This window comes from Danio rerio, chromosome 4 (assembly GCF_052040795.2).
Source record: "Danio rerio strain M-AB ecotype USA chromosome 4, GRCz13ab, whole genome shotgun sequence".
Taxonomy (NCBI): domain Eukaryota; kingdom Metazoa; phylum Chordata; class Actinopteri; order Cypriniformes; family Danionidae; genus Danio; species Danio rerio.
The window spans coordinates 36,586,635-36,598,791 of NC_141024.2; the positions used below are offsets into that span (position 1 = coordinate 36,586,635).

Consider the following 12,157-nt stretch of genomic DNA (forward strand, 5'->3'; position numbering starts at 1 on the left):
TTGGACAATCACACATCTCTTTGTGTTGTGAAGATGCTGGCTGCTGTTTCTGCTCATGTCAACAGCAGTGATGAACACACACATCCTGATTAGCTCTCCTTATTGATCGAGCCCTCGCATCAGCTAACACACACACTCACACACTCAACAAGGACTCGACATCATCTGTAGAAGTGTACAGAGCAAAGACATTGTTCATAATACACCACATCAAGCTGTAAAGTCTGCTTTGAGGAGGAAGAAGACCCACTTGAGCTCAGAAGATCATCTTAAAGTCATGTATAAAACACAACAGGAAATGAGCTGATTTCATCATTTATATTGTGTTTCTGTTGTGGACTAAAACAAAATGAGCTCAGACAAACACAAACCCGCTCTCTTCATGTGTTCATCACCTGACCCACAGTCACATTCCCCTGTCAGTCAGACACGAGCCCTGATCAATAAGAGACTGAGCTGAAGGAAAATGAATGAATGATCTTCAATCTGCTTCAACACACACACATTTGTATAGATATGAATAAATCACAGCCCTGCAGATGTTTAGTTCCCCTTCGGGGGGAACTCCAGCACTATAAGTGGATTTGATGTTCTAAATCCACGTATGGGAGGTTCGGTTCAGAAGCTACTCGTCTGAAAGAGTATTGAACGGGCCAATTAAGAATGAATTGGCAGCACAAGCGTGCGCAGGTGTGCGGCATATGCAATCAACTGAGTATATAAGCACGCCTGGCGCCAGCAGCCGCTATCCTTTTCGCTTCAGAGCCTTTTCTGATCGAGCTTATGAGGGTTCCTCCTGCTGATCTACAGCCATTTCAAGAGAACGATTGCATCCCGGTCCAGAGCGAGTCCACGCAGCGGCAGACGGTCGAGCTGGGTATCTCCCTTGCCTGGCGTCCCTTTGGGTCCTGTCCTCCAAGAGCGGTGCGTACTGTTGCAAACTTCCTAAAAGAGCAACACAGTCGTGCAGCACGTCCTTTTCAGGATGGCGCTCCGACTGTGCGGGGGTTTCCTGGCTTCGGATGATGGACACGATCACTGCATTACATGTTTGGGGGTCCAGCATGTTAATGTGGTGCTCGGGGGCGGTTCATGTCGTCACTGCGATGCCATGACCGTTGCGCAGTTGAGATCGCGGTTAGCTTTCGTAAGAGAGCGAGCCACCCCAGTTGCCTCCTGCTCTGCAGCGGGCGCTCGGGCAGATCTGAGGGCCTCTCGCTCCTCCAAGCACTCCATCCAAGCTTCGGGTACTGGGAGTGATCCGTCTAATCAGATGGTAGCTCTCTTGCTCGCTGACACCGGAGATCAGATGTCCTCCGCGGCATCGGAGGGTGGGCTTTCATTGTCCGACGATGATCCGGACCCGCTCGCCCCCTCTGGGCAAGCGAGCGCCGTCAAAATGGATCCTGAAGCGGACATGTTGGCCGTGCTTTCTCGGGCTGCTTCGGCCGTCGGGTTGGAGATGGTTTATCCCCCAGCCCCGCGGCCGGACCGACTAGATGGGTGTTACGTAGAGGATCAGAAGGCGAAGCCTTCGAAGCCTCTCGTCCCCTACTTCCCGGAAGTGCACAGTAGGCTCACGCAGTCCTGGAGGGCACCTTTCTCTGCCCGCGCTGCGTCCGCCTCCGCCCTCACCACCCTGGATGGTGGAGCTGCCAGGGGGTATGAGGCGATCCCGCAGGTGGAGCGCACCATTGCGGTCAATCTTTGTCCGCGTGGTGCCCCCGCTTTGCGTGGTCCGCCCCGTCTCCCGTCCAAAGCCTGTAAGTTTTCTGCCTCCCTCGGAGCTAGAGCTTACAAGGCTGCGGGCCAGGCTGCTTCCGCCTTGCATGCGATGGCCAACTACCAGCGCTACCAAGCGCAGGCGCTGGCCGAGCTGCACGAGGGTGGGTCTAACCCAGGCTTGTTACACAAGCTGCGTACGGCGACCGACTATGCTCTCCGGACCACTAAGTCCGCCGCCTGCGCACTGGGGAGGACGATGTCCACACTTGTGGTCCAGGAACGCCACCTCTGGCTAAACCTGGCAGATATGCGCAATGTCGACAAAGTTCGCTTTCTTGACGCGCCCATATCCCAGGCTGGCCTGTTCGGCGACACCGTCGGTGAATTCACCCAGGAGTTCAAGGCGGTGAAGGAGCAGTCGGATGCGATGGGCAAAGTCATCTATCGGTGGGGCCGTAAGCCCGCTCCATCCCCGGCCGAGCCATCCACCTCCGCTGCTCCTCGCGGAGGCGCGTCAAGCACGCCGAAAGCCGGTAGCCCCTCCTGCCCAGGGCGCCGCTAAGTCTGGTAAACGGACCGGGAAGCGTCCCTGAGACAGGCCATCTGGAGAAGAGGAGACTTGCTCTTTCCCCGCTGGAGGACGGGGCCCAAATTCCAACAGTACTTTTCAGTGCCACCAAAGTTTCGATCAAAGAGCATTTTCTCCCTTCCCCGGATGTGACAGCTCAAGCCCCGCCAGTCTGGGACACGCTGCCTCTCAGCTCGCAGGGCTTGCATGCTCCGCCAGCAGCTCTCGGGCGCTGGGGGGACGGTCTCCCTTCTCCCAGCCCCCAAGCCCCCTCTCAGGAGTCAGGGTGCGGAGCCAGAGAAACGCTCTCCTCCAGCTCTTCTGTGGGACCCTCGTGCTCCCCGGATCAGCACACCCGCTCCTCGCTGCCTCTCCGCGGGTACGTCAACGATTGCTGCGATGACGTCATTAGCGAGGGCTCTGCCTGCCTGGTTAGCGCGGGCCAGCCCCTCGCGAAGGCTCATACGCACGATCAGACTCGGCTACGAACTACAGTTCTCCAAACGGCCTCCCAGGTTCACGGGCGTGTATTTCACCAGGGTCAATCCCCTGTCCGCCCCTGTCTTGCGAGAGGAGATTGCTGCCCTCCTGGCGAAGGGTGCAATCGAGCCGGTACCTCCAGCCGAGATGGAGAGCGGGTTTTACAGCTCGTACTTCATCGTACCCAAAAAGAGCGGTGGGTCACGGCTAATCCTAGATCTGCGCGTTTTGAATCGCTGCCTTCACAAGCTGTCGTTCAGAATGCTTACGCAGAGGCGCATCCTCCGATGCGTTCGTCCTCAGGATTGGTTTGCAGCCATAGACCTGATGGACGCGTATTTTCATGTCTCCATTCTTCCACGCCACCGTCAGTTTCTGCGATTTGCATTCGAAGGTCGAGCATGGCAGTACAAGGTCCTCCCCTTCGGGCTCTCTCTGTCTCCGCGGGTCTTCACCAAACTCGCGGAGGGTGCCCTAGCGCCTCTGCGGCTTGCGGGCATCCGCGTACTCAATTATCTCGACGACTGATTTTAGCCCACTCTCGGGAGCAATTGACTGCACACAGAGACGAGGTGCTCCGGTATCTCCGCCTACTGGGGTTGCAGGTCAACTGGGAAAAGAGCAAACTCGCCCCGGTGCAGAGGATCTCTTTTCTCGGGATGGAGCTGGACTCGGTCACCATGGTAGCGCACCTCTCCAGAGAGCGCGCTCGCCTGCTGCTGAACTGTCTGAGGGAGCTCGACAGCAAGTTAGTGGTCCCACTGAAATATTTTCAGAGGCTCCTGGGGCATATGGCTTCCGCTGCGGCTGTCACGCCGCTCAGATTGCTCCATATGAGACCACTTCAGCACTGGCTTCAAGATCGAGTTCCGAGACGCGCATGGCATGCGGGCACACACCGAGTCTCTGTTACTGCGCTGTGTCGCCGCACCCTCAGCCCCTGGAATGACCCCTCGTTCCTGCAGGCCGGTGTGCCTCTGGGACAGGCGTCCAGTCATGTTGTTGTTTCGACAGATGCTTCCAGCACAGGCTGGGGAGCCGTGTGTCGCGGGCATGCAGCTGCGGGCCTGTGGGTAGGTGCCCAGCTGCATTGGCACATCAATCGCCTAGAGCTGTTGGCAGTGTTCCTTGCTCTCAGCCGTTTTTCTCCGGCGCTGGAGCAGCAACACGTGCTGGTCAGGACGGACAGTACGACGGCGGCGGCGTATATCAACCGCATGGGGGGTATGCGCTCTCGCCGCATGTCTCAGCTCGCCCGCCGTCTGCTCCTCTGGAGTCACCCGCGGCTGAAGTCGCTGCGCGCCATTCACATCCCAGGTATGCTCAACCGTGCAGCCGATGTGCTCTCACGGCAGCAGATTCACTCTGGAGAATGGAGACTCCACCCCAAGTCTGTCCAGCTGATATGGGCGCGATTCGGGGAGGCCCAGATCGATCTGTTTGCTTCCCCGAGAACGCTCATTGCCAGTTGTTTTATTCCCTGACCGAGGGCTCTCTCGGCACGGATGCACTGGCCCACAGCTGGCCTCGGGGCATACGCAAGTATGCGTTTCCCCCAGTGAGCCTGAACGCGCAGTTAATGTGCAAGGTCAGGGAGGACGAGGAGCAGGTTTTGTTAGTTGCGCCCCTCTGGCCCCTCCGGACCTGGATATCAGAGCTCTCCCTCCTCGCGACAACCCTCCCTTGGCAGATCCCTTTGAGAGAAGACCTACTTTCTCAGGGACAAGGCACCGTCTGGCACCCTCGCCCCGATCTCTGGAACCTCCACGTGTGGTCCATAGACGCGAGGAAGACTTAGGTAACCTGCCGCCCGCGGTGGTTGATACCATCACTCAGGCTAGAGCCCCCTCTACGAGGCGCGCCTACGCACTGAAGTGGAGTCTATTCATTGAGTGGTGTGTCTCTCGCAGAGAAGACCCCCGATCTTGCCAGATCAGTGTTGTGCTCTCTTTCCTTCAAGAGAAGCTGGACAGTAGGCTGTCGCCCTCCACTCTCAAGGTTTACGTTGCTGCCATCTCCGCTCACCATGACGTGGTGGCTGGCGGCACCGTGGGAAAGCATAACCTCATCATCCGGTTCCTCAGAGGCGCTAGGCGAATTAATCCAACTCGCCCCCCTCTCACGCCCTCTTGGGATCTCGCCCTCGTTCTCACGAGCCTGCGTTTTGATCCCTTCGAGCCACTCGATACAGTATCTTTACGATTGTTGTCCCTGAAGACAGCTCTGCTGGTCGCGTTGGCCTCCATTAAGAGGGTCAGGGACCTGGAGGCATTTTCGGTCAGTGACTCGTGCCTGGAATTCGGGCCGGGATTTTCTCACGTTATCCTGAGACCCCGCCTGGGTTATGTGCCCAAAGTTCCTACCACTCCCTTTAGAGATCAGGTAGTAACCCTGCAAGCGCTGCCCCCGGAGGAGGCAGACCCAGCCCTGTCCTTACTTTGTCCAGTTCGCGCTCTGCGCATTTATGTGGACCGTACTCAGAACTTTAGATCTTCTGAGCAGCTCTTTGTCTGTTATGGCGGACGGCAGCAGGGAAGTGCCGTGTCTAAACAACGTTTATCCCACTGGATTGTGGAGGCCATTTCACGTTGTAGGTCTGCCCGCTGGTCAGCCCGCATTTTGGGTATAGGTGCCTGCTATGGCCGATCCCCGCTGGTGATCCCCATATGCTTTTCCGCCACGGTTAAGTTCCCCCCCCTGGGCGGACCCGTGCTTTCCCTATCTGCTAACCACCTTTTATGCACACTCCCCCTTTTCAGGGTTAGTCCATATGTAATTCCATTTGTTTCCCCCTATTGGGTGCGGATGGTCTCCGCAGCGTCCTCCCTACTGGGATGGCATGCTTCCCAACGTACTGTCGTGTATTCCTAGAATTATCTAGACGCTAGCGACTCCCAAAAAAGATACCTATTCCGTAAAACTTCTTTTGAAGTGGGATAAGTTAGGGCCAAGGGTACGTTGGAGGACCACGCCTCTCATGATCTGGGAAGTGGGATAAGTTAGGGCCAAGGGCACGTTGGAGGGCACACCTGCGCAGGCTTGCGCTGCCAATTCATTCTTAATTGGCCCGTTCAATACTCTTTCAGACGAGTAGCTTCTGAACCGAACCTCCCATACGTGGATTTAGAACATCAAATCCACTTATAGTGCTTCCGTTCCCCTCCTCGGGGAACGAAGGGTTACTTTAGTAACCTCGAACGTTTCTTCTTCTGCCAATCCACTAAAGGGGCTCCACATCTGAAAAGATATTATAATATAATTTATCAGGGTGAATAACATGAAATTAGGCATTTTAAATAAGATGGTGTTTGAGTGCCCCTTTGTGGTTGATAAATTGGTGTGACTGTGAAAGGTAAGCGCAGCTCGTCTCTCTCTCTTGCAAACTGATTAAAAAGGGATGATATAAACAATTTTATATAATTTTATCGATCAAAACAGATGTGTATGTTGTGTAAATAATACATTAGTTCCTGTGTTGATTTCCTAATGTTTATATTGGAACGATTGATATAATTTGTGTTTTGCTAGCTGAAACATTACATTGCTACTGCATTTTAGTGTTGTATACAATACCCCAACGAGAAAGTTTTTGTATTTTTTGTACTTTTAGAGAGAGAGCTGAATGTTAATCCTGCAATTTCCCACACTACATGTCTTTGTTTTACCTCAGGTATGTTGTTTATTAATTTTTATGTTATGTTTTTGAGTTTAAGAAAATGTTTACATGTAGATTCACAGAGATCGGTGTGACTGTGAAAGAGAGAGAGTTGAATGTTAATCCTGCAATTTCCTACACTACATATCTTTGTTTTATCTCAGACGGAGAAAATAAATCTGATTGAGTGCAATGGTGGATGGCTTCTTTCATTGAGTCCAAGATCTGAGTTAATATGGACGGGTGTGTTGCTGATGGGACACCCATTACATTCAACTGCTGTTAAAGCAGGTAAAGACACGTTTACACCTGTAATCTGAAAGCAGTGTTAGCGCTGCACTTTACCCAAGGTTATGAATCGCTGCTATAGAGTGGTGTTAGCATCGTATTTGTAATGTCAACACTGCATTGTGGTTAGGGATGCAATGATTAAGCAGTTTCACTATTAAACGTGCTTTAATTCATCACGGTTTATTAATTGTAAACACAGAATCTAGTTTCTTTAACCAGGTCAAAGCAAACAAGAAAAACTGTCATTTTGACTGTGGGTATATAAGGCAAATTCAGGCTAGTTCGTTATTTCCGATAGAGAGAGCTTTTGTGACTGCAGAAAAAGCAAACGGCTAAAGTTTGAGGAAGACACAATGAAAAGTCCACAGGTTTGCAAACCCACCTACAGTTACAAACAATGGCACCGATGAGAGCGATGATGAGGTGAATGTTGATCCGCCAGCCGAGAGAGTGTTCTCAGAGAGAGTGCTGAAAGACTCAGATTGTCTCAGCTGATTAATGGCCTGAATCTCGATGTTCAGCACAAATGTCTGCTAAATGTAAAATTGAACACTCTACACGTCATCGCCAAAGAACTTCGCCTTTACTAAGTTTAAACTGAAGCTGCGGCTTATAATGAAGAACTGTACAGTTTTGAGCCGATGGTCATCGTGAGAATCCTGCTAATATATTGGGTCGGTTGACTCGCCTGCTTTATTCCCAGACACAGGAAAATGTAAATCAGCGCATAACGAGACTGAGCATTTACAATGACACAAAACATTTAAAGAGAGACAGAAGTGAGACATTTCTTCCTTTCTTTTCTTTTCTTTTCTTATTTAGTTACTGATGACTGCTGTGTAGCTTTCAGCATTGAACTGATTGATTAATTATAATTGTTTTCTAGCAGAAATATTATTTATTAAATTGACATACATATAAGGTGATGCAGTGGCGCAGTGGGTAGCACGTTCACAGCAAGAAGGTCGCTGGTTCGATCCTCGGCTCAGTTGGCGTTTCTGTGTGGAGTTTGCATGTTCTCCCTGCGTTCGCATGGGTTTCCTCCAGGTACTTCGGTTTCCCCCACAGTCCAGAGACATGCGGTACAGGTGAATTGGGTAGGCTAAATTGTCCGTAGTGTGTGTGTATGTGTGGATGTCATCCCAGAGATGGGTTGCGGCTGGAAGGGCATCTGCTGCGTTAAAACTTGCTGGATAAGTTGGCGGTTCATTACGCTATGGCGACCCCAGAATTATAAAGGGACTAAGCCGACAAGAAAATGAATGACATACATATAAAAATAATAATCTGCAATGCTTCATTTGTGTTTGATGCTATTTTTTAAAAATAAAGTAACAGTGATAAACAGCAGTAAACAGACTTTTTATAGCAGATAACTCACATTCAAGCACATGCTTGACAATGCTTTCCATATACAGTATTATATTTTAGGGGGGAGGCTATAACAAGCTGTCTGTATAAACACACAGACACACAGCCCCACACTGTCTCTCATTCAAACACATACACAAACATAGACAGCACCAAACAAACAAACAAACACACAAACACGCGCACACTCTTAAGCCTTCGCAACAGGGAGAGCTCACGCTGAGCGGAGCAGAAAAATGAAAAAAAAAAAACGAAAAAAAAAGAAGCACTTTTCCGACGGTCACTTACTGAGAGCTCCTCTCAGCGCGAGCTCTCCCGGCTAAACACATATTGTGAGGGCTTTAAGCTGGAATTATACTCACGCCTGGCGCCGCATCGCGCACCTGCTCTAACTGCGCGCGCCCCTCGCGAAATGGCCGTGGCTTTTATACTCCCTGCGTTAGCCGTTGTGATATTCTTTAAACGACAGGGGGTGGTCAAAAGAAACCCACCTTAAAATCAGACGGATAAACAGAGAAGTAGAAACTTTCCAGAAGTACTTCATATCATAATAGCTTTTAATATTTTAAACTAATTATTTGTATTGTTTTTTATAAATTATTTTAATGATTAAAAACATGTTTTTAACCTTTAAGATTTTTTTAATCAAACTTGGATGCATCACCTGCCTTTTTCCATATCTGACAGTTTTACCTTTTAAAGTTTATTATAATATTAATCACAAGAAAACATGAGTCGCTCTACAAATATATTTTTATTATGGCAGGGATAAAAGCAAAAAATAAAAAGTACACTTAGTAAAAAAATACAGATTACAAAATACGATCCAATAACATGCGTTAGTGTAAAAGCTATGACTGGTGGAAAAACATATTCTGTAATTGTGTACCCCGGTCTCCACTTTTGCTAGGATTTCTTTTGGCATAAACAAACTTACTCCTCAGGTTTTTTTTCCAATTTTTTTTAACATAAACTTTCCTCCTTTCCCACGGCAGTTTTTATTTCTAGCAAATAATTATTGGTCATCACTTGCTTTTGTTCATATCTCGGACAGTTAACCTATTAAGTTAACCTATTACAATTTATTAAAATATTAATGACAACAGAACATGAGTTGCTCTACAAATAAATGTTTTATTATCGCAAAAATAAAAGCAAAAAAAGCACACTTACTTAAAAATACAGATTATTTTAGATTTAGCCCGCTCCACAATTCACACATTACTGTCTGGCTGGTTTCTGTCCTATTCTTATGCTAAAAAGGCAGTGGTCCAACATTCCTGACCATTATCAACAATAAAGCCCAGAGAAACAGGGCATCAGTATATCTATTCCTTTCCAGTTATCAAAAATAATTTTGTGACTTCATTATAGTTTGTAACTATTAAATAGTTTTTTAATACAAAATTAAACAAAATACATCAGTGCAAAACGTATGACTGGTGGAAAAACATATTCTATAATTGTGTAAATTTTGCCATGGCCTCTTTTGATTTTAATAAACTTATTTTTCAGGTTTTTCCAAACCTTTTAACAAAAACTTTCTCTTTTCCCATGGCTGTTGCAATTTCTAGCCAATAATTATTGATCATTTGATTATCTCTCTGATCACGAGTCATAAGATGTGTGTTCAGTCCTACTGTTTCAGTTAAATCTCTTCAAAGGTCAACAATCAGTTGCGGCGCCGCGCGCACTCTTCGCTCCAGTCTCAAAAAATGCCCTATGCACCGCCAGCCGAAATCATGCCGCGCGCACCCAAAGCGAACCTCCGCAAACTCCGCAATGACGTCACATTCGCCGCGCGCACTCAAGCGAACAAGCGGACGCGTCGAGTATAAACAAGGCTTTAAACGGAGCAGTGATCGTAATGTCGAGCAAAAAAAAAAGACAGCTGTGAAACATAACCAGCTTTGTCTTTTTGTAGGAAACACACTTTAGATCTTTTTAGGGCTTTTAAGGTTTTTTAGTTAATGCCGTCTATAACTGAATGTGTGTCAGGAAAATTGAAAACAAAACCAACTGAACAGCGCTCATTTCTGGTGCCCCCCTGGATGTACATAGCATATGCCTATGGTGCCTATGCCACGGGCTGGCCCTGAATTGCCTGAGTGTTGTAAATACTCGTTGTGGGATATTCTGTACGCTATTGTGTGGTTGGAACCCAACTGGCCTAATTCTTCTGTTAGAAAGAACTGCAGCTACTCCAGAATGAACATGTCCAATATCCTTTATTTCTTTATAAGGACATTCACTTTTGTGTGATTATATGGTGCGGTTTCTGTCAAAGAACAGGAATAAATTGTAAATATACATAAAAGGTATAAAGTGACAAATATACAAAGTTATAAACAATATTCAGTCACTCAAACAATCTTTACTGATACATATATGGAGTACGTGCAATATAACTCAAAAGAGCAGCGCAGCTGCTATAGGCACTAATTAGTGGTATCAGATTACACTTTGTGCATGCGCCTGTGTGACTATCACGTGCGCTCCGCATGATAGCTATTCATATGACAATATGAAACAAACTTAATATCGTCGTTGAAACTGTTAAAAGTAGTGAAAGTAAACGGACGTATGATAACAATTAAATAAATAATTAAACTATCGGGCACTGCCGCGATTGTACACTGGGTTTAGATTTTCTGAGGTAAATTAGACCATATTATACCAGACACATTATAAATACTTCTAAAATGATAAGAACGATAATTACTTACATTTTTATACACGCACAGTGATACCACACAACAAGTATATATTCTTTTTAGCAGTTTAAACAGAGAAGCGGAGTCTCCGTGCTGTCATACTTTGCAGGGTACGGCTGAACTGAATAAACGCGCATGCACCAAGCCTGTCTAGAGAAGTCTCTCTCGCTCATGCGCGATAGGGGGAATTTTGTACACTCACGCTCATTGAGATAAATGACGTCAGTACATAATAAACGGTTATGATTACTGAAACAATACAGAATTGTGTGCACCGAAGAAACAATTAATTTTGACACCACTATTAGTCCTGATTGAGGATGTTTTCAAATACAATAAATCTGTTAATAAACTATTTGCAGTGGAGCTCCTGCATTTATTCTGGCGCTCCTGCATTTATTCTGGCGCACCTGCATTTATTCTTGCGCTCCTGCATTTATTCTTGCGCTCCTGCATTTATTCTGGCGCTCCTGCATTTATTCTGGCGCTCCTGCATTTATTCTGGAGCTCCTGCATTTATTCTGGCGCTCCTGCATTTATTCTGGCGCACCTGCATTTATTCTTGCGCTCCTGCATTTATTCTGGCGCTCCTGCATTTATTCTTGCGCTCCTGCATTTATTCTGGCGCTCCTACATTTATTCTGGCGCTCCTGCATTTATTCTGGCGCTCCTGCATTTATTCTGGAGCTCCTAAATTTATTCTGGCGCTCCTGCATTTATTCTGGCGCTCCTGCATTTATTCTTGCGCTCCTGCATTTATTCTGGCACTCCTGCATTTATTCTGGCGCTCCTGCATTTATTCTGGCGCTCCTGCACTTAATCTCGCACTCCTGCATTTATTCTCGCACTCCTACATTTATTCTGGAGCTCTTACATTTATTCTGGCGCTCCTGCATTTATTCTGGCGCTCCTGCATTTATTCTCGCACTCCTACATTTATTCTGGAGCTCTTACATTTTTTATGGCACTCCTACATTTATTCTGGCGCTCCTGCATTTATTCTGGCACTCCTACATTTATTCTGGAGCTCCTAAATTTATTCTGGCACTCCTGCATTTATTCTGGCGCTCCTGCATTTATTCTGGCGCTCCTACATTTATTCTGGCGCTCCTGCATTTATTCTGGCGCTCCTGCATTTATTCTGGCGCTCCTGCATTTATTCTGGCGCTCCTACATTTATTCTGGAGCTCCTAAATTTATTCTGGTGCTCCTGCATTTATTCTGGCGCTCCTGCATTTATTCTCGCACTCCTACATTTATTCTGGCACTCCTACATTTATTCTGGCACTCCTGCATTTATTCTCGCACTCCTACATTTATTCTGGCACTCCTACATTTATTCTGGCACTCCTG

General features: G+C 47.7%; 1 protein-coding gene and 1 long non-coding RNA gene across 4 annotated transcripts in view; both read right to left on the reverse strand.

Moving 5' to 3' along the window:
- LOC148680292 (uncharacterized) overlaps positions 1-12,157 on the reverse strand; it is a 790,608-nt gene that overhangs the window by 90,271 nt on the left and 688,180 nt on the right. The window lies entirely within an intron of this gene.
- The window catches only part of LOC108183940 (NLR family CARD domain-containing protein 3), a 32,258-nt gene that overhangs the window by 2,378 nt on the left and 17,723 nt on the right, over positions 1-12,157 (reverse strand). The gene's annotated exons all lie outside the window — the stretch shown is intronic.